We start from the raw sequence: 26691 nt of genomic DNA on the forward strand, positions 1-26691 counted from the left end.
TTATGCCAATACTATACTGTTTTGATTACTTTGGTTACTATAGCTTTGCAATATAGTTTGAAATCAGGCAGTGTAATGCCTCCAGCTTTTTTCTTTCTTAAGATTGCTTTGATTTTTTTTTGTGGTTTTATACAAATTTTAAGATTGTTTTATTTATGTGAAAAATGCCATTGGAGTTTTGATAGATATTATGTTAAATCTATATATTGCTTTGGATAGCATGAACATTTTAACAATACTAACTCTTCTGATCCATGAATACAATATATTTTTTTTCATTAATTTATGTCTTCTTCATTTTCTTTCATCAATGTCTTACAGTTTTCTGTATATAGGTCTATCGCTTCCTTGGTTAAATTTATTTCTGAGTATTCTGTTATTTGATGCAATTAAAAATGGGACTGTTTTCCTAGTTTTTCTTACTGACAGTTTATTATTAGTGTATAGAAACTCAACAGATTTTTGTATATTGATTTTGTACCCTGCAAATTTACTGAATTCATTTGTTGGTCTAACATTTTTTTTTTTTTTTGGTGGAGTCTTTAGAATTTTCTCTGTATAATATTATATCATCTACAAATAGTGACAGTTTTGGCTCTTCCTTTCCAATTTGGATGCCTTATATTTCTTGTCCTTGTCTAGTTGTTCTGGCTAGGACTGCCAATACTATTTTGAATAAAGTGGTGAGAGTGGGCATCCTTTTCTTGTTCCTGATCTTAAAGGACAAGTTTTCAACATTTTACTGTTGATTATGATATTAAAATAGAAAATTTATTTTAATTTCAAAAAGAAAAATTATTTTTAAGATTTATTTATTTATTTATTTGACACAGAGAGAGAGAGATCACAAGTAGGCAGGGAGGCAGGTAGGGGAGGGAGCAGGCTCCCTGCTGAGCAGCCAGCCCAATGCGGAGCTTAATCCCAGGACCCTGAGATCATGACTTGAGCCAAAGTCAGAGGCTTAACCCACTGAGCCACCCAGGTGCACCAAGAAAAATGATTTTTTTAAAGATTTTATTTATTTATTTGACAGACAGAGATCACAAGTAGGCAGAGAGCCAGGCAGAGAGAGAGAGGGGGAAGCAGGCTCCCCGCTGAGCAGAGAGCCCAATGCAGGGCTCAATCCCAGGACCCTGGGATCATGACCTGAGCCGAAGGCAGAGGCTTTACCCACTGAGACACTCAGGTGCCCCAAGAAAAGTGATTTTTAAGAGAAAAATGATGCATGCAAATAAGTTTAAAAAATATCTTCAAATGTTAATAGTCATTCTTTTTGGATGATAGATTGTGTTTTTTTTTCTTCCAGTTATTTTTTATGTTTTTCAAATTATCTGGTATAAGTATGTGTTACTACATAACAAAAGAGCCATAACAATACCTAATGTAAAAGAAAAAAAAAATCCTTTATTCCAAATATCCCAAGTATTTGGAATATTCCAAAATAGTCTTTTGGAGAGATCTCTGGAATAAGTTAAATGTGTAGATATCTAGGCTCCTAGAAAGTACTAGGGAAGGTTCTAAATCTATTTTATGAAGTGCATTCAGTGTGATTGCAAAGTTATTTCTCTTATCTAACCTAATATTTTTCTTGCTGTTGTTAAATGGTCTCTCTTTCCCATCATCTCACTTTTTTTTTGTTTGTTTTAATTATCCTTCCCCCATAGCTGTTCATGATATTTTCTTGGGAAGACTGGTATTTTATGTTAAATGGAATGTCCTTATTTCTAGCAGGTATTATATTAGGAATGATCATTTTTGTGAGAGGTTTCCAAAAGTATAAGAAATCTCTATGTGTTTGGTTCTTAACTGAAGCTTTACAAATTTCACTTACTTTTGAAACACAGGAGTTGTATGATGTCCCTTTGGGTGCTTGAGGAATTCAAAGAAAAACAGCATGAGGAATTCAAAGAAAAAAGGCTGGGATTTTTTTTTTCTTTTCTTTTTTTGGGGGTGATGGAGGCAAATCTACCAATGTAGTAAGAGTTCATGTTCTGGGGTGCCTGGGTGGCTCAGTGGGTTAAAGCCTCTGCCTTCAGCTCAGGTCACGATCTCAGAGTCCTGGGATCAAGCCCCGCAACGGGCTCTCTGCTCAGCGGGGAGCCTGCTTCCTCCTCTCTCTGCCCGCCTCTCTGCCTACCTGTGATCCCTGTCTGTCAAATAAGTAAATAGAATCTTTAAAAAAAAAAAAAAAAAGAGTTCATGTTCTTAACTCTGGAAAAGGCAGACATAATAAGCCTAAAATGGGATATAATTGGAGTGCAAACCATGCCATTGGCCTAGAAATGAGAGAGACTGATGATGGTTTCCTGCATTTTAGGCTGAGGTAGTAGAAGAAAGAATTATACAGATGATTGTGTTTTCCATGATGATACAGATATTAATTCAACTCTAGATTCAGACTCTAGAAATGTCTTTAGGTGGCCAGCAGAGAAACAGGCTGAGTGAAATGGATTTTACTTTGCAGTCATGGCAGTGGGCAGGAGCCAAAGATATGAAGGACCTTGTAGGTCATGTTACGAAGCTATAAAAAATACTAGTGGCTAGACAGCTTTCAGGGAAGAAAGTTATTTTGTCAGAATACTGTCTGTGAGTGTATCTCTTATGGTTCTGTGAATAATGAGTTGGAAGCAGAGAACAATCCAAGCAAGATAACTTGAATTTTGGCAAATGGAAAGAGGTAGATGTACAAGTGTGATTATCAGTGGTCGAACCAATAGAGCTTTGGAAGTGTGATGTGTTTGGATGAGTGTAAGTAAAGGGATAAGAAAGTCAAATAAGCTAGTTAAGAAATGGGCAGAGGGCATAAATAAAAATTCTTCCAAAGAAGACATCCAGATGGCTAATGGACACATGAAAAGATGGTCAACATCACTCATCATCAGGGAAATACCAATCAAGACCACAATGAGATACCACCTCACACCTGTCAGAATGGCTAAAATTAGCAACAAAGGAGACAATAGGCATTGTCAAGGATGCAGGGAAAGGGGAGTCCTTTTACACTGTTGGTGGGAATGCAAACTGGTGCAGTCACACTGTAGAACAGGTTGGTAGTTCTTCAAAAAGCTAAAAATAGAACTACCCCCATGATTCAGTAATTGCACTATAACTATTTACCTAAATGATACAAAAGTACACATTTGAAGGAGTACCTCCTCTCCACTGCTTATAGCAGCATTATGAACAATAGCCAAACTATGGAAAGATCCCAAATGCCCATTGACTGATGAATGAATAAAGAAGATGTGGTACATATATATACCACATATAATGTGCATATGATGGAATACTACTCAGCCATCAAAAGATGAAATCTTGCTATTTGCAATGATGTGGAGGAAGCCAGAGTGTATTATGTTAAGTGAAATAAGTCAGTCAGAGAAAGACAAATACCGTAAGATTTCACTCATATGTGGAATTTAATAAACAAAATGGATGAACATACAGGAGACAGAATAAAGAGAGATAAAGGGAAACAAACTGTAAGAAACTCTTTTTTTAAGATTTTATTTATTTGTTTGAGAAGAAGTGAGAGAGAGAACAGGAAGGAGAGGGTCTGAGGGAGAAGCAGACTCCCCACTGAGCAGGGAGCCTGACACAGGACTTGATCCTGAGACTCTAGGATCATGACCTCAGCTGAAGGCAGTCACTCAACTGACTGAGCCACCCAGGCACCCAACTGTAAGAGACTCTTAATGATAGACAACAGACTGAGGGTTGATGGAGGGAGGTGGGGATGGGCTGGATGGATAATGGGTATTAAGGAGGGCACTTGTGATGAGCACTGGGTGTTGTATGTAAGTGATGAATCATTGAATTCTACTCTTGAAACTAATATTGTATTGTATGTTAACTAACTATAATTTAAATAATTAAAAAAAAACTAATCAGTACTACAAAACTAAAAAGAGAGAGAGAGAGTTTAAGACGGCTTGGATTTCTCCATTCATGGTTACAAGTGATTAAAAGTAGATTTGGGGAAAGACAAATTATTTGGCTTTACATATCTTATTTTGAAATTGATAGAAAAGGATATTGCCAATATCCACATAATTGATGTAAAATAGTACTATGTGTCCAGGTTAAGCACAGAGATTTTTCAAAGAAAATAAAATATTTGACTAAAGAATACAGTGAATGAATATTACTCAACCTTAGGAAATCTGTGATACCCAGTACATGCAAATCATGTATAAGATGGGAGAAATGAGGGGAGCCTGGGTGGCTCAGTGGGCTAAAGCCTCCGCCTTCAGCTCAGATCATGATCCCAGGGTCCTGGAATCGAGCCTCGCATCAGGCTCTCCGCTCGCTGGGGAGCCTGCTTCCTTCTCTCTCTCTGCCTGCCTCGCCGCGTACTCATGATCTCTCTCTGTCAAATAAATATATAAATTAAATCTTTTGAAAAAATAAAAAGATGGGAGAAATGCTTCTAGGATATGTTTCCACTATACATCTTACTCTACAGGCATTATAAAAGCTTGATAATTTCTCACAAAGACAAGTGTTAAACTCAGGTGAGAACTAGCAATTGTGTCTTGTGAAAAGAAACACACTTGAAGTGCTGAAAATAATGAAGTAGCAGGAAATGAATCAAGATCCAGTGGCCAAGTGAACAAAACACAATTAGCAGGGAAAATGATTGAGGTGAAATGAACCTACTTATCAATCCATCTTCTTCTATATTCAGATTTGGCCTTGCCCAATTAATTGTTTATTACCCGCCCACCTCAAATTATAGTACTGAATTTACTCTCACTAATGATCTCAGAAACATAGCCCCAGAACTCTCATGATTCCTTCTTGCCATGAAAACCTTAAAAAACTATTCCCATTCTCCCCATCATTTCATTAATGTAGCAAATAATTATCAGCCAACTCTTTCTGGGCCCCATCCTTAAACTTAGTTCCTTTATCAATAGAGAATCTTCTTTCTTGAAGTCATACCTAAAATACTGTCAGTTTTTAGGCATTGAGCATTAGTAGACTGGTTTGCTTAATCTACCAAAAATACTAACCAGCCACCCTTTCTCATAAGTTAGCTATGAATTGCACAAATGTTAAACTTTTCATATATCTCAAAAGATTATTCATTTCTTTTCTTGACTTAAGCCTTCAATGATACATCTACCAGTAGGTGAATAAAGTAGTATACAATAGGTGAAAATATTGTGAATGTGCATGCTCTGTTGGACAGAAATAGATACGAAGACCTTATATGTGTGGTCAGTTTGTCTTTAGCAGAAGAGAGTAAGGCCTTGATCCAATATAGAATCAGTGTCAGTCTTGAGTACATCAAGGTGGCTGGGAAGGAGTCCAAATGAGAAACAAAAGATACTTGGTTGTGGAGGTCCTGGGTGACTTAGTTGGTTAAGTGTCTGCCTTTGGCTCTTATCATGATCCCAGGGTCCTGGGATTGAGCCCCACACCGGGTTCCCTGCTCAGCAGTGAATCTGTTTCTTCCTCTCTCTCTCTGCCCATCTTCCTGCTTGTGCTCCTTCTCTCTCTCAAATTAATTAATTAAAAAAAAAATACTTGGTTGTGAAAGAGAAATGCAGCATTGGTTGAAGGGAGTGAATGTATAGAGTACAAAAAGTTACTGAAAGCCCATGGTGGTTAAATCCCAGCAGGATATTTTCTATTCTGATTTTCTTTCTGCAAGTGAGAAGTTCATATAAAGACCTTAAGTAGCATATTCAGTGTTGGAATCAGTATTCTCCAATGATTTCACCAAATAAATGTGCTGCCATGGCTTTGCATTTTTAATGATCTGTACTATGTAAAATGCACCCAAAGAATTAAAATTATCAAAATACTAGAGGCTTATTATTTGTTATTTCTGTGACTCAATTCAAATTATATGGCATATTGATAAAAACAAGCCTGCTTATTCCAGGTGTCTACATTTTAATGAAAATGAAAGATGGTTTTGAAAAGGAACTTACCATGTTAAAATGTATTTAATTTTGTCTGAATTTTTTTATGATTTATTTATTTATTTGACAGAGAGACACAGTGAGAGAGAGAACACAGGCAGGGGAAGTGAGAGAAGAAGCAGGCTTCCTACCAAGCAGGAACCTGGGATCACAACCTGAGCCTAAGGCAGATGCTTAACTACTGAGCCACCCAAGTGTTCAATTTTGTCTGAAATTATTGTGTTGTGTTAATGAGAAGTGTAGTATTATGACAATGCAGACAATGCAAGGGAAAAAAAAAACAACTTTCATTTGAAAGCTTCAGGATGAATCAGATAGAGAGCATTACTGCAACCATCACCAATTATTAGAAAGAATTTACAATGAGAGTGACTGGGTGATGCAGTTAGTTAAGTGTCAGACTCTGGGTTTTGGCTCAGGCCCCGCACTGGGCTCCATGTTCAGTGCAGAATTTGCTTAATATTATCTCTCCTTCTGCCCCTCCCCCAGATCTCCCTCTCTCTCCAACAAATAAATAAATAAATCTTAAAAAAAATAATTTACAATAATCATCCCAGCCCACTTTTCTCATTTAATTCTTCCTCAGATACATGCATGTTTTTGCTTTCATAAGGGTAATTAACCATTTTTTGTATTAGTAATATAAAACCAAACCATCTTATTTAGTAATGCCAAGGCTCAGAAAATGAAGCTTTAACAGTTCTTCAAGTCATTAACAGAAAAATGACTAAAGCAAGTCATCACCAGAAAAAGTTTAATTGATATACTTAAAGTGTAATTTATTTTAAAGCAATAATGAGTATATACACTTTTTTTTGAAGATTTTATTTATTTATTTGAGAGAGAGAGTGAGAGAGAGAGCATGAGAAGGGAGAAGGTTAGGGGGAGAAGCAGACTCTCCACTTTCCATGGAGCCTGATGTGGGGCTCGATCCCGGGACTCCAGGATCATGACCCGAGCTGAAGCCAGTCACTTAACTGACTGAGCCCTCCAGGCACCCCAAGTATATACACTTTTAAAAGGTTACTGTGACACAGGGCAAATATAAAAGTGCTTATTATATAGGAATCTAGGGTTTGGCTTATTGTTATACTCAGTATTTGCCTGAGTTTGTCTAAATATTAGAAACAGTCCAGGATCCCATGAATTGATACATACACAGAGGATTCTGTAGAAGAAGGTATATTGAGTACAGGCATTTAATCCTTCCTTCCTGGATCTTTCTTGGATCAAATGAATGAAATCAAGTGAAAATAGTCTATTTGTGGGAATTGGTGGGGGAAGAGGGAGTTGAACAGAAGGTAGTACAGAAGGGTCATTTTGGTCAAGGTCTTATATTCACACATGGCATCCTCAAATTTAGATTTCTCATAATGTCTCCACATATTGCTATACATATAGCACATTGTGTTTTAAATTCGTTAATTTGTTTAATGTAAACATTTTAAAGCACTTTGCAATGCCTGTGAAGACTTCCAAAATAACAAAACTAGAGAGGATCTAGCAAGTCAGGAGCTTGTAGACAGGTAATCACAACTAACTAACAATCGGCAACTAACAAGCCACAAACCTGTAAAATTTTTGCTATGTGTAGAGCAAAGGAACAATGATGGTTAAAGATATTGAGGAACCATTTCATAACTGCTCTACATGAGATAGCAGAATCCCCTAAATACCACTGGAGTGAGTAGCTACCACTTGTGTGGCTTCCAAGCATTTAAATATTCTAGTTATTTGGGGGGAAATTCCTCATTATATACTATATACTATATGCTATATATTATATACTATATATTATAGGTTATTATATAATTTTAATTAAATTATAATTAATTATAATACTATATATAATAATAATCATTACTATAAAATTCCAGTCTCCTGTTGATTGGGTGGATATAACCTGCTGTAGAAACCATAATAGGAAATTCCTTCCTTCTCTTAGTCCCTGGTAACCAAGGAATATCTGGGAACCTGACCTAGGTGCATTTGGATGCACCCACCTGAGACTGAAGATTAAGAGAGTATTACAAAGAATCAGGAAGAATTTATAAACTATTAAAGGAAGAAGTGTTGGGTCACCTGGGTGGCTCAGTTGGTTAAGCCAGTGCCTTAAGCTCAGGTCATGATCCCACACCGGGATTGAGTCCCACATTGGGTTCCTGGCTCCGCAGGGAGTCTGCTTCTCCCTCTGATCTTCTTCCTTCTCATGATCTCTCTCTCTCTCTCTCTCTCTTTCAAATAAATAAATAAAATCTTTAAAAAAAATAAAGGAAGAAGTGTTGGCACCAAGTGCTTGTAAAAGCAATGTTTTTGGTGGTGGTAGTGATATGGTAACCCAACAAGACTATTCTTCTGGCATTATTTTGACTGCTAAACTTTGACTCCTGTGTATTTTTTAGCTTCTTTCTTCCATCTTTCCATCAATTCTATAAGCTATAAGCTACCTATTATTTCAACACGTATTTTTTACCCTTAATTTAACCAGTCTTCGTTCTTGTTCATACAACCAGGAACCTGAGTGTTTTAATGAGTGAATGTTCAGCAGTGCAGGTGAGGCAAACATGAAGGTCAAGAAAGACTGGGTGTTACTCTGCTGAGAATCAGAATCATTGAAAGTCAGCATTAGAACACAATGGCACTAGAAATCCCAAGGTTAAGGACAACCACATAAACAATGCCTGAAGATGGAGGGCATCTCTCAGGAAAGGTGCAGGAAGAGTAGCAATCATAACCATACCTGGAGTTACATGGATACTATGTCTAAAAGAATGTGGAATATTGGCTTGTGGTGCAACAACACAAAGATGTTTCATTGCAATGCTGTGGCATTGGGAATAATCACAATACCCCCAAATATTGGGGTCCTTTATTCTTAAGATAGAATATTAACATGCCATTAAAACTCATGTTGAAATTTACCAGTTAGGGTGCCTGGGTGACTCAGTTGTTAAGCGTCTGCTTTGGCTCAGGTCATGATCCCAGAGTCCTCGGATCAAGGCCCACATTGGGCTCCTGCTTGGTGGAAAGCCTGCTTCTCCCTCTTCCACTCCCCCTGCTTGTGTTCCCTCCCTCTGTGTGTGTCTCTCTCTGTCAATTAAATAAATAAAAATATCTTTAAAAAAAGAAATTTACCAATTAAAAGAAATATTTGTGATATAATTAAAGGGCAGAAACAGTCTATGAAGTAATGATACAGAGTATGATTCCAGGCAGACAGTCCTGGGTTGGTATCCATGATTTGCCTTTTACCATATGAATGTTAATAACTAATGTACTGTATATGAACTTCACTTTTTTATAGACATAAGAATAGTACCTGCTTTTGATCATTAAATATATGAAAGCACTAAGCATGATCTTTATTTTTATTTCTACATATCCAAAAAAGTTAACATTTACCATATTTATTGGTATTTGGGATAACTTTTGCTCTTTTCCTTTCTGTTCATTGTTTTCCTCATTAAAAATATATGGCTGTGTGATTAGATATCAAAAGATGTTATTATTTAAAAACATAGAAGCAACAAAAAAAGAGCTTACAGATTTTAGCCGGACACATTGAAAATGAATAAAATGGTGGAATATGTAACTTGAGGATTTAGAAGACACTATTTAAAAACAAAAACAGGAAAGTAAAAACAATAGGCATTGTATGGTATTTAATAGAGAAGTACCTCTCTGTTCTCTATGGTAGTGTGATGAAAAGTGGAAATGGATATATTGTCCCTAATTAAAATCCTTCTTTCTATGGTGGAAGAAGTTACAGAATAAAAAATTTGTTAAGAATGCAAGCTCTGGAATCAGAACCATCGTGCAAATTTCAGTTCTGCCATTCACCAATTGTATGACCTTAATTAAAGACATCTAATTTCACTAAACCTTGATCCCATCTGTTAATTGCAGATGAGATAATATAAGATCTAACTGTAGCTTCTGGCACAAAATATGCTATCAATGAATGTTACTTTCCATCCTGTGCATTGAACGAAAGATTTTAAGTCTGTAGACAAAGGCTTAATCTCAGCTCTGCTATATACACACAGGACAAGCCACTTTCCTTCTCTGAGCTGAGTTTCATTATTTGCAATGAAAAAAAAATACACATTTTCCCTGTTTCCTTTGAGTGTTTGCATGGGGATCGAATGAGATAAACAATGCAAATATTCTTTGGAAAATGTTAAGTAGTTTGAAAATATAAGTATTATTCACATGAATTACTGACTCATATCATATCAGTAAAGTACCACAGCTCTTGCTCTTACTCAAAATTGTTATCAAATAATATGGCAGTCTGTTCTTAGTAATTGGACACAGTTTCATTGAGTGGGATGCTTGAATAATATGGTTCATCTTAAGAGGACTTCTTGGTAACTTGGAACTTTGTTAAATATAAATGCATTTTCCTTTCATAAAACTCCCTAATGGTGACTCAGTCATCATAGAAATTTGTTCAGCACAGGTTATGAAAAGTGATGCCAGATATGTGTTTGGTATGTGGAGTGATAAAGTGAAGACATTTAGCTTTTTATTGTTTTCCCCTTGACAAATGCTAGATTGACTTACAGTCTTTTAGAATCTGGTCTATGACACTAAAAACTATTAAGCAATTAACTGGTGCTTCTAAATAGCACAGACAGATAATTTAAATAATTCAGGTGATTTGGAGACCTTAAGCTATCCAGGCTAGTACTGGTTGTCTCCAATTCATCTAATATATGTTTGGGTCTCTATTTCACTTTGTCAGAAGAAATATTTATTGTTGTAATGAATTATTTCCTCAAATTGCATTTAGAAAATCATTTTTAAGTTATAAGACAACTGGAATAAAAGTATTCTCCAGCATTATTTTCTGTTTATAATGAATAAGTAAGCAGGAAAAATCTTATTTTTTTAAGGATTTTGTTTATTTATTTGACAGACAGAGATCACAAGTATGCAGAGAGGCAGGCAGAGAGGGGGGGAAGCAGGCTCCCTACTGAGCAGAGAGCCCAATGTGGGGCTTGATCCCAGGACCCTGGGATCATGACCTGAGCCAAAGGCACAGACTTTAACCCACTGAGCCACCCAGGCACCCCAGGAAAAATCTTATTATATGATTATAAAAATTTTTTAGGAATATGGGTTGAAGAACAGGAACTGCCAGTTCTCAGTTAGGCCAGAAGCACCATAAGACCACAATAACACTCTTTTTTTTTAAAATATTTTATTTATTTATTTCACGAGAGAGAGATCACAAGTAGGCAGAGAAGCAGGCAGAGAGAGGGGGAAGCAGGCTCCCTGCTGAGCAGAGAGCCAGACGTGGGGCTCGATCCCAGGACCCTGAGATCATGACCTGAGCTGAAGGCAGAGGCTTAACCCACTGAGCCACCCAGGTGCCCCAAGATCACAATAACACTCTTGGCATGAGCTTAGTCTCCAATCATTAAGGATTATACAAAAATGGAAACTTTCTATTATTTCAAGAAAATATCTTCGTCAGTTGAATAATGTTATAAAATACAGTTAATAGTGAGCAACTATTGAAGCAAGATTCAATTATCTTATTTTATAAGTAAAAAAAAATATCGAGTTTAAGAAACAGATCACAAAAGCAAAGTGAACTTTGAAGTATCTAGAATCTAATACAACTGTAAATTCAATTCATTTATGACTGGAGTGAATGGTTTCCCACTCTACTGTCAAATCACAGCACATGTAGAAATGTATGAATCACTGAACACTACATCAAAAACTAATGGTGTACTATATGTGGGCTAACTAAATTTAAATTAAAAAAAGAAATACTGGGATGGAAAGACTATGGCTTACGTCAGTGAAATTTCTGTCAATGAGGGTCTCTATTCTCTGGATATTTAAAGATGAATGTTGTTACATTTGAATGTTTAATTTTACCTTTCACATTTTGATAAGCACTATAGAGTTTGGAGAGCAAGTCTATAGCCTCAAAAGCTGAGTACTTCTGTTAAACATAGCAAAGATTTTGAGTATGGATTTTCAAAAAAAAAAATACTTTCCCATGCAATCTGTAACTGAATTCTTGCAAATACTTTTAGATTTCAGAATTCAGTCCAGGACACCTATTGAATTTGTACTGGAGGTCTCTTCCTTAATCTTGGCTGCCATATTCAGTTGTCTATGTTCCTCAGAGGAACTAGATGGCTTTTATCTGAATTACAGGCAGGAGATAAAAGCAGTGACTTTAGATACAAGGATTTTGGGGGAAAAAAAGTAACTGCCTGGGGATAAACAAACTCGGGATATTTCAGCACACACAGTGTTTTGACAATGGTTCAAATTGTCATGGCACATTGATTAGGAAACATTGCCAAGATCATATAATCTTTCAATAAATTCATGGCAGAACAGGCTTGCCAAATTCTGATTAGTAAGGATAGGTAAATTGCTTCAGGGCCTTCTTTTTTTCTTTCTTTCTTTTTAAGGAATGGATGCTAATTATCATTTAATATCTCTTCCTCAGATTTTACAGTTTTATAGCCAAGGATAATAAACAGCAACAATTAGCCCATCAATGGTGCTCATATGTTCAAAACACTTAGAAGCCACTACATATATCCTGGGGTTTCAGGACATGTGGTATCACTGGTATTGCTACTACTAGACTACATAATACAAGGATTTATTTCTTGTGATCTAATAGTTTCTCTTGAATATTTAGCAGTCTGTTCATCTTCCAGGATAGATTGTTATTAATGACATCAATTAGTGTTGTAACTGATTTTCTTTGGTTTACAACAAAAGTTGACTCCATGATGCCTAGTATCCTATTTTCCTGGTGTACTTTTTTGACAGGACAGCTAACATTCCAACAATATTGATAAGACTCAAAATGGAAGGAGGGAAAATAATTTCAAAACAGGTGTTTGTTAAAGGTGCTCTCTTGTCTGCATTTTCTTGAATTCCCACCTTCAACCATTTGAACGTTGATTTTTGTTGCAAATAAGCTACCTTTCTTTTATAGAGCTTCTGTGCAGTATCCACCAAAGAAGACACATTTAAAGATAGAAATGAGGGGGCACCTGGGTGGCTCAGTCGGTTAAGTGTCTGACTTGGCTCAGGTCATGATCTCAGGGTCCTGGGATTGAGCCCTGCATCAGAATCCACACTCAGCAGGGAGTCTGCTTGTCCCTCTCACTCTCCCTCTGCCCTGCCCCCTGCTCATGCTCTCTCAAATATATAAAAATCTTGAAAAAAATAAAGACAAATGAAGCTAAGATGCACTTTATATTACTGAAGCAATTTCAGTTTGAAATTGTGGTTACATCAAACAAAATATTTAGTTGGTGCAGTCTATACACTGATGCTTAGAAAACACACCTTTTTCTTTTGTTCCTTACATGGTGCTACACAACTGTGATCATTTTTATTAGCCATTATTTAAAATATCACTACTAAATTATTCTCCAATATTCCAGGCATGTCTGAATCTTAAACACTTTTTTGACTTTTGTGATTCATCAGAAGTAAATTTAAAGCTCTATTGCAGTTCATTTATGCAATTAATTATTTTTGATGAACTTTTCCCTCAAAACATGTGACCCTTTTGGAACACGTTTTAAGGCTCTTTTATTGCTACTATAGTAGTAATAATGCTATGTACATCCAAGCTGAGTTAGTATCATAGTAACAGGATGAAAAAATGTCTTAGAAATTAGTCTACCTGATTGACAATTCAGTTAAACTCTTGATATAGTTGAGAAAAGTACCTAGCCTGGGACAAGCTACTCAAAGCAAATGCAGAAACTAAAGTCATCCAAATACTCTCACTATCATTGTCTAAAGTAAAACTGACTAACACGTAAGTAAAAAAAGACACTTTAAAGATCAAATGAAATAACATTTTGGTGGAAATAAAGCTAATAAATGATGTTAGTTTGTCTCCCTCTTATTTTTGTTTATACTATACACTTCTAGAAAGACTGTCCCTCTTATTTTTTGGGTTCTAAGGTATTGGGGGTATGTGTGGAGAAGGAGACAAAAGATTATGCATTTTATTTTATTTATTTTTAAAGATTTTATGTATTTATTTGAGATAGAGAGAGAGAAAGAAAGAGAGAGATAGTGCAAGCAGGGGGAGCAGCAGAATGAGAGGGAGAACCTGAGATCATGATCTGAGCCAAAGACAGATACTTAGCCAACTGAGCCACCCAGGTTCTCCAAGAGTGTGCATTTAAAAAATAAGTTATTGGGGCGCCTGGGTGGCTCAGTGGGTTAAACCTCTGCCTTCGGCTCAGGTCATGATCCCAGGGTCCTGGGATCAAGCCTGCATCGGGCTCTCTGCTTGGTGGGGAGCCTGCTTCCCCCTCTCTCTGCCTGCCTCTCTGCCTACTTGTGATCTCTGTCTGTCTAATGAATAAATAAATTTTAAAAAAGCAAAAAAAAAAAATAAAATAAAAAATAAAAAATAAGTTATTTTCTGTAATGTCACATATAGGTTAGTACAAAATTGTCTCATGGAGATATGACAAACTTAAGAAAAACAATAGATCAATGTTAGTTTAGAGCTCGCTAACCACTTTAGATGTATAACCACATTTTATTCTTACACAAACATTCTGAGATAAATATCATTACTATATCCATTGTGCCCAGATGAACATTGAGGCTTGATGATTATGTCATTTACACAGGTCACACAACCAAGAATTTGTACCCCATTATCTCCAATTTCACAGCAAACCTTCATATCTATCCCCCAAAATGGGTTTATTTGGTAAGAAAAATTAGGTTGTAATTCTACTAAAATTAATAGCTCTGATAAAGTAAAATTCCTCAAAGATTGATTTGCAGACCAAAACTGAGGTTATTTTATCCCTGAGAAGAGAAGATTTATGCCCTTGAATTGATAAATGTCTTTAGATATGTGTCAGTATGCTACAAAGAAAAGAGATAATTACATTGGGTGTTTGCTTCAGCTAGGTTCTTCCAGACCTACTAGAATCAAAGGATGGGAGTTAATAGTGAGGAAGATATTGGCTAAATGCAGGAAAACAAAGCAAAATATCTTCCAACAATCAAAGCTGCCAAAGATGTCAAAGCTGAAGGAGAGACAAGGGGAGTGTATTAGAGATGTAAAAAAGCAATTTAGGTCACTTTCTCTTCCAAATAAAGAGACAAGGAAATTCCCTCCAATCTTTGGATTTTGTGACATTCAGCATTATTGACAAAATCTTGAACTTCATGCCATTGATTTCTTAGACCAAAAAAAAAAAAAAAAGTCATCAATAAAATACAGTTATTCCTGTGTTTAAGTGAAAGCATATTATAACAAGACAAACCTTCAAAATTTGGAAATTATTTGTATCATTATTTTATAAGAGCTTATAAAAAGTACTGTTTGTGATATACTTTAACCTATGAAGGTGTCTTAAGAGTTCCCTTAGTCATAAGTTTCCTCCATAAAGTGGTTATTTTGTATATATCAGAGACACATTTAATTTGAGATGCAACTTTTAGTGGAAGGAGAGATGATGTTTAAAAATTTATTTCTGGGGGCACCTGGGTGGCTCAGTGGGTTAAGCCTCTGCCTTCAGCTCAGGTCATGATCTCAGGGTTCTGGGATTGAGCCCCACATCAGGCTCTCTGCTCAGCAGGAAGCCTGCTTCCCCTTCTCTCTCTGCCTGCCTCTCTGCCTACTTGTGATCTCTGTCTGTCAAATAAATAAATAAAATCTTTAAAGTGGTCACTGCATTTGAAAACAAAACTGACCTTAAAACAATAAAATTCTGAATGTATGTTCTGAAGATTGGGGCTATGAATTTATTAAAAAAATATTTCTGTCTGGTATATTCTTTTTTTTTTTTCATTTTCATTCTTCTGTGCCATGTGTTTGGTGCAGTAGGATAAATCTGGAGTTGTCTTCTGCCTAGAAGTCCCAACCTGCCACCTATTCTTAGTCTAACAGGATCAGGAATGAAATTTAAGGGAAAATAAGTTGGGAATTAGGATCCTTGGGTCAGCTGGGCATATGGCTTAGGACTAGTGTACAATTTCCTATGCATGGATGAAGGGCAAGATATGATGTAAGGTGGGAAGTTCTGGATAGTTAAATAATTAAACATTGTATCTATCCCTTTTCCCTTAGGAGCACAATTAACACTCAATACACCTTTTCTCTTTGGTTATGAAAAACACATGCACAAGTGTTCTTTCCCTTGAACCAATGTGGTTGAGGCAAAAGGAATAAGGGCAAAGAAGAAAGATTGGGATATACTTATTTTTACCTATACTTCCCAATAAAACCAATATGTCCTGAATACTTAATATGATTGCCCTTATGCTGGTTCTGAAATAAATCAGAAATCTTATAATGCTCTGAAAGCTCAAAGTTCATCAGCAATTTATACACTCTAGTTTTAGCCCTCAGTTATAATGGATATCTCAGCTGACTTTGAGCAATTTTGACTAAAAATAAAATAGGGCAACTTTAGAAAAGTTACTGGAGTTGTACATACTCATGTCTATAAAATAAGTTATTCTTATTATCACCCTTTATGAATAGTTTCGGCTGTTTTTCTTCAAGTATATCAACATTATGATGAAAACAAAACATTCTGCCATTAGGCTTGTATGAGACTCAAATACTAAATAATATGTCTTTTTTTTTTTTTTTTTTAAGGAAACAACTCATCTATTCAGTCTAGAGATGTGTTCCACAAAGGATGTCAAGAAGATCCCCAGGTTGCCAAAGTATTTTTAGGGATGACAGGCTACCTCTGTCTCTCCAGAAAATGTATAACATTTCTCAGTTGTAATGGACTCCCAAATATGTTAATTTGTTTTTTTTTCTTTTTTTAGATTTATTTATTTAAGAGAAAGAGTGAGAGTGAGCCTGTGCACATGAGAGGATTTAGGGGGAAGGCAGAGGGAAAGAAAGTCTTAAGCAAACTCACACTTATGGGGAGCTTGACTGGGGTGGGGGAAGGCCTCTATCTCACAACCCTGAGATCATGACCTGAGCTGAAACCATGAGTCAGATGCTTAACCAACTGTGCCACCCAGGTTGCCCTGCTCCCAAACATGTTAAATTCAAATTTCCAAAAGAGCTTGAAAGAGCTTGACTAAAGTGCAAAGAGAAGGGTCGGGAGGTGGAAGCTACTTTAAGTAGCTAAAATCCAAAGGGAGCATTTTTTTGTTGGCCAGTAGACAGATTTCAGAAGATCTGTATCAAGATCTATAATGTAAATCTTTTCAGAGTCCACAGTCTCTCATGGTTCGTCTCCCCCTCCAGTTTCCCCCAACTCCCTTCTCCTCTCCACCTCCCCATGTCCTCCGTGTTATTCCTTATGTTCTGAAAAGCAATCTGAGGGTTTTGGAGGGGCGGAGGTGGGAAGTTGGGTGAGCCTGGTGGTGGGTATTATGGAGGGCATGTATTGCATGGAGCACTGGGTGTGGTGCATAAACAATGAATTCTGGAACACTGAAAAGAAATTTAAAAATATATAAAAATGTAAAAAAAAAGATCTATAATGTAAATCTTATGTAACTTATAAAACCAATGTTTACTCAGAGATGCTCTACCTGAGCAAATACTTAATCATCAAACCCTTTGACTAGGAAATTCTATTAATAGGTATCCACTCTACAGAAATATTTGTACACACACACAAAAGATGCATGTGTAAAGATGATCATTGCCACATTGACTGTAAGAGCAAAAATACAGAATGCACTTAAATGTTCATTAACAAAATATAATGTTTAGATATATTATAGACGCTATGGTCTGGATGCTTTTGTACCCCCATCCCCAAATTCACCTATTGAAATCCTAACCCCCAAGATGATGGTATTAGAAGGTGAAGCCTTTGGGAGATAATTAGATCATGAAATAGAATTCTCATGATTAGAATTAGTACCTTTATACAAGACACCTCACTGAGCTAGCTTTGTCCTTCTACCATGTGAGTATATAGTGAAAATACAGCCATCTATGAACCTGAAGCAGGCTCTCACCAGATAATGAATCTACCAGACATCTTGATCTTGATCTTGATCTTGGACTTTCCAAAATCTGGAATTGTGAGAAATAAATTTCTGTTATTTATAGGCCATCCAGTTTATGGTATTTGGCAACAGCAGCCCAAATGAATTAAAAGAATAGATAATTTAGGCCATTCACGTTGAGAGTGATTAATGAGAGATACATTTTTATTGACATCATGTTACCTGCGAAGTCTTTGCTTCTATAGATTGTTTCCATAAATTTCTGTTCAATGATATTCTTGGGTTTTTTCCTCTTTTATAGAACCTCCCCCCCCTTAATATTTCCTGTAGTGCTGGCTTGGTGGTCACATACTCTTTTAAACCTTGCCTGTGTTGGAAGCTCTTTATCTCTCCATCCATTTTGAATGTCAGTCTTGCTGGATAAACTATTCTTGTCTACACGTTCTTCTCATTTAGTGCCTTGAATACATCTTGTCAGCCCTTTCTGGCTTGTCAGGTTTCTGTGGACAGGTCTGACATTATTCTGATGGGCTTTCTTCTGTACGTAAGGAATCTCTTCCCTACTTACAGAGGAAAGTCAATCAGAATAACATCAGACATATCTCTCAATAATCGTTCTCAATGTGAATGGCCTAAATGTGCCCATAATGTCACAGAGTTGAAGATTGGATAAAATGACAGGACCTATACATATGTTGTCTACAAGAGACCTATTTTGAACCTAAGAATACATCCCGACTAAAAGTGAAGGGATAGAGAAGCATCTTTCATGACAATGGGCCTCAAAAGAAGGCTGAGGTAGCAATTCTCATATCAGGTAAATTAGATTTTAAACTAAAGACTGTAGTCAGAGATACAGAAGGACACTATATCATTCTTAAAGGGTCTATCCACCAAGAAGATCAAACAATTATAAATATGTATACCCCCAATATAGAAGCAGCCAATTACATAAGAAAACAGTTAAGCAAGATAAAGAGTCTTATTGATATGAATACATTAATAGTAGGAGATCTTAACACACCACTCTCAGTAATAGACAGATCATGCAAGCAGAAAAACAATAAAGAAACAAGAGCATTGAACAACACATTGGACCAGATGGACCTTATAGATATATACAGAACATTGCACCCTCAAACAACAGAATACTCATTCTTCTCAAGTGAACATGCAACCTTCTCCAGAATAGAACACATACTGGGTCACAAATCAGGGCTCAACCGATACCAAAAGATTGAGATTATTCCCTGCATATTCTCAGATCACAATGCTTTGAAACTGGAGCTCAACCACAAGAAAAAGTTTGGAAGGAATTCAAACACCTGGAAGCTAAAGACCACCTTGTTTAAGAATGGTTGGATCAACCAGGAAATCAAAGAAGAACTTAAACAATGCATGGAAACCAATGAAAATGAAGACATTTCAGTTCAAAAACTATGGGATACAGCAAAGGCAGTCCTAAGGGAGAAATACATAGCCATTCAAGCTTCCCTCAAAAATAAATGAAAAATCCATAATACACCAGCTGTCTTTACACCTTAAAGTACTGGAGAATCAACAACAAATTAAGCCAACTCCACACACAAGAAGGGAAATAATCAAGATTAGAGCAGAGATCAAAGAGATAGAAACTAGAGATATAGCAGAATGCATCAATGAAATTAGAAGCTGTTTTTTTTAATAGAATCAATAAGATTGAAAAACCATTGGCCAAACTAATCCAAAAGAAATGAGAGAAGGCCCAAATTAATAAAATTATGAATGAAAAGGGAGAGATCACAGCTAACACCAAGGAAATAGGAACAATAATCAGAAATTATTATCAACAGTTATATGCCAATAAGTTAAGCAACCTGGATGAGATGGATGCATTCCTGGAAAACTATAAACTTCTAAAACTGAATTAGAAAGAAGTTGGCAACCTGAATAGACCAATATCTAGTAACGAGATTCAAGGAGTGATCAAAAACCTCTGAAAAAACAAGGACCCAGCACCTGATGGATTCTCTGGGGAATTCTACCAAACTTTCAAAGAAGAAATAACACCTATTCTCCTGAAGCCGTTTCAAAAAATTGAAGCAGAAGGACAACTCCCAGACTCTTTTTATGAAGCCAGCATTACCTTGATCCCCAAACCAGGTAAAGACCCTACCAAAAAGGAGAATTTCAGACCAATATCCCTGAAGAATATGGATGCTAAGCTTCTCAACAAGATCCTAGCTAATAGGATCCAACAGTACATTAAAGAGATTATCCACCACGACCATGTGGGATTCATCCCTGGGTTACAAGGATGGATAAACATTCACAAATCAATCAATGTGATAGAACAAATCAATAAGAGAAGAGAGAAGAACCACAGGGTCCCCTCAATCGATGCAGAAAAAAACATTTCGCAAAATCCAGCATCCATTCCTGATTAAAACCCTTCAAAGTATAAGGATAGAGGAAACATTCCTCAACTTCATAGAATCTATCTATGAAAAACCCACAGCAAATATCATCCTCAGGGGGAAAAATCTGACAGCCTTCCCTTTGATATCAGGAACATGACAAGGATGGCCACTCTCACAACTCTTGTTCAACATATTATTAGAAGTCCTAGCAACAGCAATCAGACAACAAAGAGAAAAAAAAGTATTCAAATTGGCAATGAAGAATTCAAACTCTCTCTCTTCGCAGATGACATCATACCCCAACCCCAAACTACCAGAATTCATTCAGCAATTCAGTAATGTGGCAGGATACAAAATCAATGCACAGAAATCAGTTGCTTTCTTAAACACTAACAGTGAAAATACACAAAGGGAAATTACAGAATCAATTCAATTTACTATAGCACCAAGAACCATAAGATACCTGGGAATGAACCTAACCAAAGAAGCAAAGACTCTGTTCTTGAGGAACTATAGATCACTCATGAAAGAAATTGAAGGATAAACAAAAAGATGGGAGACCATTCCATGCTGATGGACCAGAAAAGTAAACATTGTTAAAATGTCTATACAGCCTAGAGCAGTCTATATTTTCAATGATATCCCAATCAAAATTCCACTGACATTTTTCAAAAAGCTGGAAAAAACAATCCTAAAATTTCCATGGAATCAGAAGATACCCCACATTGCTAAGGAAATGTTGAAAAACAAAACTGGGGGCATCACTTTGCCTGATTTCAAGCTTTACTACAAAGCTGTGATCACCAAGACAGCATGGTACTGGCATAAAAAAAGACACATAGACTAGTGGAATAGAGCAAAGAGCCCAGATATGGACCCTCAACTCTATGGTCAAATAATCTTTGACAAAGTAGGAAAAAATATACAGTGGGAAAAAGACAGTCTCTTCAATAAATTGTGCTGGGAAAATTGAACAGCTATGTGTAGAAGAATGAAACTTGACCATTCTCTTACACCATGCACAAAGATAAACTCGAAATGGATAAAAGATCACAATATGAGGCAGGAATCCATCAGAATCCTAGAAGAGAACATAGGCAGTAACCTCTTTGACATTGGACACAGCAACTTCTTTCAAGACATGTCTCCAAAGGCAAAGGAAACAAAAGCGAAAATGAATTTTTGGGACTTCATCAAGATCAAAAGTTTCTGCACAGCAAAGGAAACAGTCAACAAAACAAAGAAGCAACCCACAGAATAAGAGAAGATACTCACAAATGATACTACAGACAAAGGGCTGATATCCAGGATCTATAAAGAACTCCTCAAACTCAACACACAAAAAACAGATAATCATAACAAAAAATGGGCAGAAGATATGAACAGGCACTTCTCCAATGAAGACATACAAATGGCTACCAGACACATGAAAAAATGTTCATCATCACTAGCCATCAGGGAGATTCAAATCAAAACCACATTGAGATACCACATTACAGCAGTTAGAATGGCCAAAATTAACAGGACAGTAAACAACATGTGTTGGAGAGGATGTGGAGAAAGGGGAACCCTCTTCCACTGTTGGTGGGAATGCAAGTTGGTGCAGCCACTTTGGAAAACAGTGTGGAGATTCCTTAAGAAATTAAAAATAGAGCTTTCCTATGACCCTGCAATTGCACTACTGGGTTTTTACCCCAAAGATACAGATGTACTGAAAAGAAGGGCCATCTGTACCCCAATGTTCATAGCAGCAATGGCCACGGTCACCAAACTGTGGAAAGAACCAAGATGCCCCTCAGTGGACAAATGGATAAGGAAGATGTGGTTCATATATACTATGGAGTATTATGCCTCCATCAGAAAGGATGCATATCCAAATTTTGTATCTGCAGGGATGGGACTGGAAGAGATTATGCTGAGTGAAATAAGTCAAGCAGAGAAAGTCAATTATCTTATAGTCTCACTTATTTGTGGAGCATAAGAAATAACATGGAGGACATGGGGAGAGGGAGAGGAGAAGGGAGTTGGGGGAAATTGGGGGAGATGAACCATGAGAGACTATGGACTCTAAAAAACAATCTGAGGGTTTTGGAGGGGCAGAGGGTGGGAAGTTGGGTGAGTCTGCTGGTGGATATTATGGAGGGCATGTATTGCATGGAGCAATGGATGTGGTACATAAAAAGTGAATTCTGGAACACTGAAAATAAATTTAAAAAATAAATAAAAATTTAAAAAGAGAGAATAGACAATTATGCTATAATATACACCATAGCTGTTTTTTTTTTAATTTTATTATGTTATGTTAGTCACCATACAGTACATCATTAGTTTTTGATTTAGTGTTCCAAGACTCATTGTTTATGTATAACACCCAGTGCTCCTTGCAATGTGTGTCTTCCTTAATACCCACCACCAGGCTAACACATCCCCCCCACCCCCACCCCCCTCTAAAACCCTCATTTTTTTTCTCAGAGTCCACAGTCTCTCATGGTTCATCTCCCCCTTTGATTTCTCCCCCTTCATTTTTCCCTTCCTTTTCCTAATGTCTTCCATGTTATTCTTTAGCTGTTTTTTTTTAATAAGGTACCAACATGGAAACATTGCTAATATGTTGTATAACAATAAAAAAAATTGACAGTACAATATATTTAGTATCTTGTCATTTAAATAATAAAACACACTGTAGTACGTATTTGTATATGTATGTAATATCAAGTAATATCTACAGAAGAATTTTGAGGGCAAGATCATCATATAGAATAATAGTTAAGAATGTAAACCCTGTAGAATAGTGGATACCAGGGGCAGAAAAGTGGGCAAAATGGGAGACATTAGTCAAAGAGTAAGCAATTGCAGTTATGGGCGCCTGGGTGGCTCAGTGGGTTAAGTCTCTGCCTTCAGCTCAGTTCATGATCTCAGGGTCCTGGGATTGAGCCCCACATCAGGCTCTTTGCTCAGTGGGAAGCCTGTTTCTCCTCGCTCTCTGCATGCCTCTCTGCCTACTTGTGATCTCTCTCTCTCTGTCAAATAAATAAATAAAATCTTTAAAAAAAAAAGAAATTGCAGTTATGTAGGATGAATAAATCTACAGATCTAATGCATTACATTATGATTATAGTTAATAGTATTGTATTGAATACTGGAAATTTACCAAGAGAGTATATTTCAAGTCCTTTCATCACAAAAGAAAAAAAATGTATATGTATTTATGTGTGTGTGTGTGTATATATATATATATGCACATATATATGTGAGAGAAGATATGTTAGCTTGACTGTAGTAATCATTTCACTATTGTGTTGTATACTTTAAACATATATATACATTTTCATTAAAAAAAGAGAAGGTGAGACGCCTGGGTGGCTCAGTTGGTTAAGCGGCTGCCTTTGGCTCAGGTCATGATCCCGGTGTCCTGGAATCGAGTCCCACATCGGGCTCCTTGCTCGGCAGGGAGCCTTCTTCTCTCTGTCTCTGCCTGCCACTCTCTCTGCCTGTGCTCACTCGCTCACTCCCTCTCTGACAAATAAACAAATAAAACCTTAAAAAAAAAAAAAAAGAAGGTGAATTCTGAAGCCAGACTGCTTGGGCTTCATAAATTAATCAGTCCTTCCATTTATTATCAGCGTGACTGTGGGCAAGTTACTTAACTCTTTTCTTTACCTAAAATAAATAAATAAATAAATATTAAAAAAAATGGAAGCAATAATTGTGATGGTTAAATAGTTTAATGCATGAAAAGTGCTTGGCACATAGTAAGTGTTAAATAAATATTAGCTTTTATTGTTTTATGGACTACACACTGTTAGCTGCCTTACATATGCTTGTTTTCACAGCTACTCCATTAAATATATACCAGTATTATTTTCATTTTTCAGTGAAGACACTGAAAGAGAAAGATAAACCAAGTTGCTTAAGGCCACATATTTGGTAACCCTTGGAAATTATATTTAAATTCAAATATCTGATTCCAATAGTTGTGCTTTTTAGCTGTTACTCTATGCTACTTCTCTTTACACATGCATACACATGCACACAGACTCACATACACACACAAATAGAAAAATATCTGGTAGTTGTTAACAGTGGAGTATCGTTGAACATATACTATTGCTTTCTACTCAATATACTCCCCTAGTTTTGTGAGAGATACTCATGTTTTACATGTTTCCTTTAAATAATAAAACATCAAAACATTTGAGTCAATAAATATAATGTGTTCAATGTAGTTGACAGGATACAAAATTACCAACTTCTGCTAATCAAAAGACACCATCAAAAGAGTAAAATGTCAAGGCATATAAGGTAGATGATATCTGCAGTACAAAAAGACTGACAAAGACTAGTATCCAGGAAATATAAAGAACTATAAACCAGAAAGAATGAGATAAAAAAAAAATTAAGAAAATCAACAAAATATTTGAAAAGGAGTTTTAGAAAGAAGAAATACAAATGATTAATAAGCATATGGAAATGCTTTTGAACTCATTAATATTCATGGTGTAAATTAAAACCACAATGAGATACACACTAAGAACATCAGTGGCTAAAGTTTTGTGTTTATTTTCTAGAACATTTTTATCAACAAGTACAAAAATTAAAGTCTTTCACAATTGTTTTTCAGAAAGCAAAGTGAGAGTGCTTTAATACTGAGGATGCAAATAGCTGCTCTGTAGGCCACTGAGTCTACCCGTTTGATGAGTGTACACCAATGTTCTGGGGTATTTAAACCTACTTAACTGAAGAAGGGGTCCATGAGCTGTCCCCAAGTTAAGGCAATTGATATTTGTTTATTTAATAAGTTTATTCCTTTGCCACAGATTCAGTTAAAACTTTCATTCATGTGCCATAAGTTTTGATCAAGTACTGTAAAAATGTACTGAATGACATTTTTTTAGGTGAGCACCAGTGCATAATAACTCAGGCAAATATACACAGAATTGTTCATCATTTCTCGGATAAAAAGATCACTACTCCACGGTATCCCATTAAAGAATACTAAGATCCAGACTGTTTTGGCCAGCTTATGACTTCTGTTTGGCCATTAAATTGCACTTCAAATTTTCCTCTTTCCCATTGACAAAATCTGTGAGAAGTGTCTTCCTTCACGCTTGCGTAACCTTTGCCATCAAAGCGCTTTACCAGCTTTTATTCCATCACTCACTATTTCTAATGTTTGCTGTCTTACTCTGTAGAGAGAGCATAGCTTATTACTAATGTCCCTGAAATCCCGTGAGTATGGAGTACCTGATAATAACAAGGAAATTCTGATATTTCACAACTCCTTGACACAATGACTACCAGACAGCCAGAGCTGGAAGAAATGATGAGTGCTAAGACCCTCTCAGACTGACAATTTTAGTGCAAAGAGCTGCAAGTGAATATCAGAAGACATGAATTCCATGCCCAGCTCCCACTCTTTCTAGAGTGACATCTTGGACAGGTTACTAAAATTATCTGATCTATTTATTTTTTTAATTAATTTTTTAATTTTTTCTGGTCTATTTCTTAATAAAATAGAAATAATATCAAATGACTTGATGCTGACCTAGATATTCCTATATAAGAAATCACAGATTAGACTGAATTCAACTAGAAATCACAGGAAGGAAGAGATGTGTTTAAAATTAGTTTTGAAATTTAATGTTAGTTAATTTAATGTTAGTAACTCAAAATTTCGAATATTTTAATTTAAAAGTTATTGCCTCCAATTGATACCGTGTCTCTTTGATAACCTCACTTAGATTTTTTTTAAGGAGATAGTCTAGTAACAGTTATAGCTTAAAATCTGTATGAAATTCACGTATCCATTAGGACTCGACAGCAAAGAACTGATCTTCATTGGAACACAGTATTATTTAGGAGTTTGTTGAAATAAATACTTTTGCTAGCTGAGAAGGGAAGTATTGTATTGTACTCGACAGCAAAGAACTGATCTTCGTTGGAACACAGTATTATTTAGGAGTTTGTTGAAATAAATACTTTTGCTAGTGAGAAGGGAAGTATTGTATTGTAAAAAAAAATCTGAAAGAGAAAGGGATGATTTCAGAGCTTTATGAGGAGAAACAGGCATTCTGCTTATACAATGAGGTACTAATTGGATTCTCTGTAATCTCAATTCTGCCTCTGCAACTAGGAAACCTTCTGGTCTTGGGCAAGTTACTCAGCTTCTAGAGAAAAGATCATTCTACAGTAGTCCCCACTTGTTCATGGTTTGCTTTCCCAGGTTTCAGTTACCTGCAGTCAACCTACAAATAGATAATACTTCTTCTGATGTCAGAAGGTGAACAGTAGCATAACACTAGTCACTCCATATGCCATTTATCTCACTTCATCTCATTTAGATATTCTATCATCTTACATCATCACAAGAAGGGTGAATATGGTACAATAAA

The sequence above is a fragment of the Martes martes genome, assembly GCF_963455335.1.
Source record: "Martes martes genome assembly, chromosome: X".
Lineage (NCBI taxonomy): Eukaryota > Metazoa > Chordata > Mammalia > Carnivora > Mustelidae > Martes > Martes martes.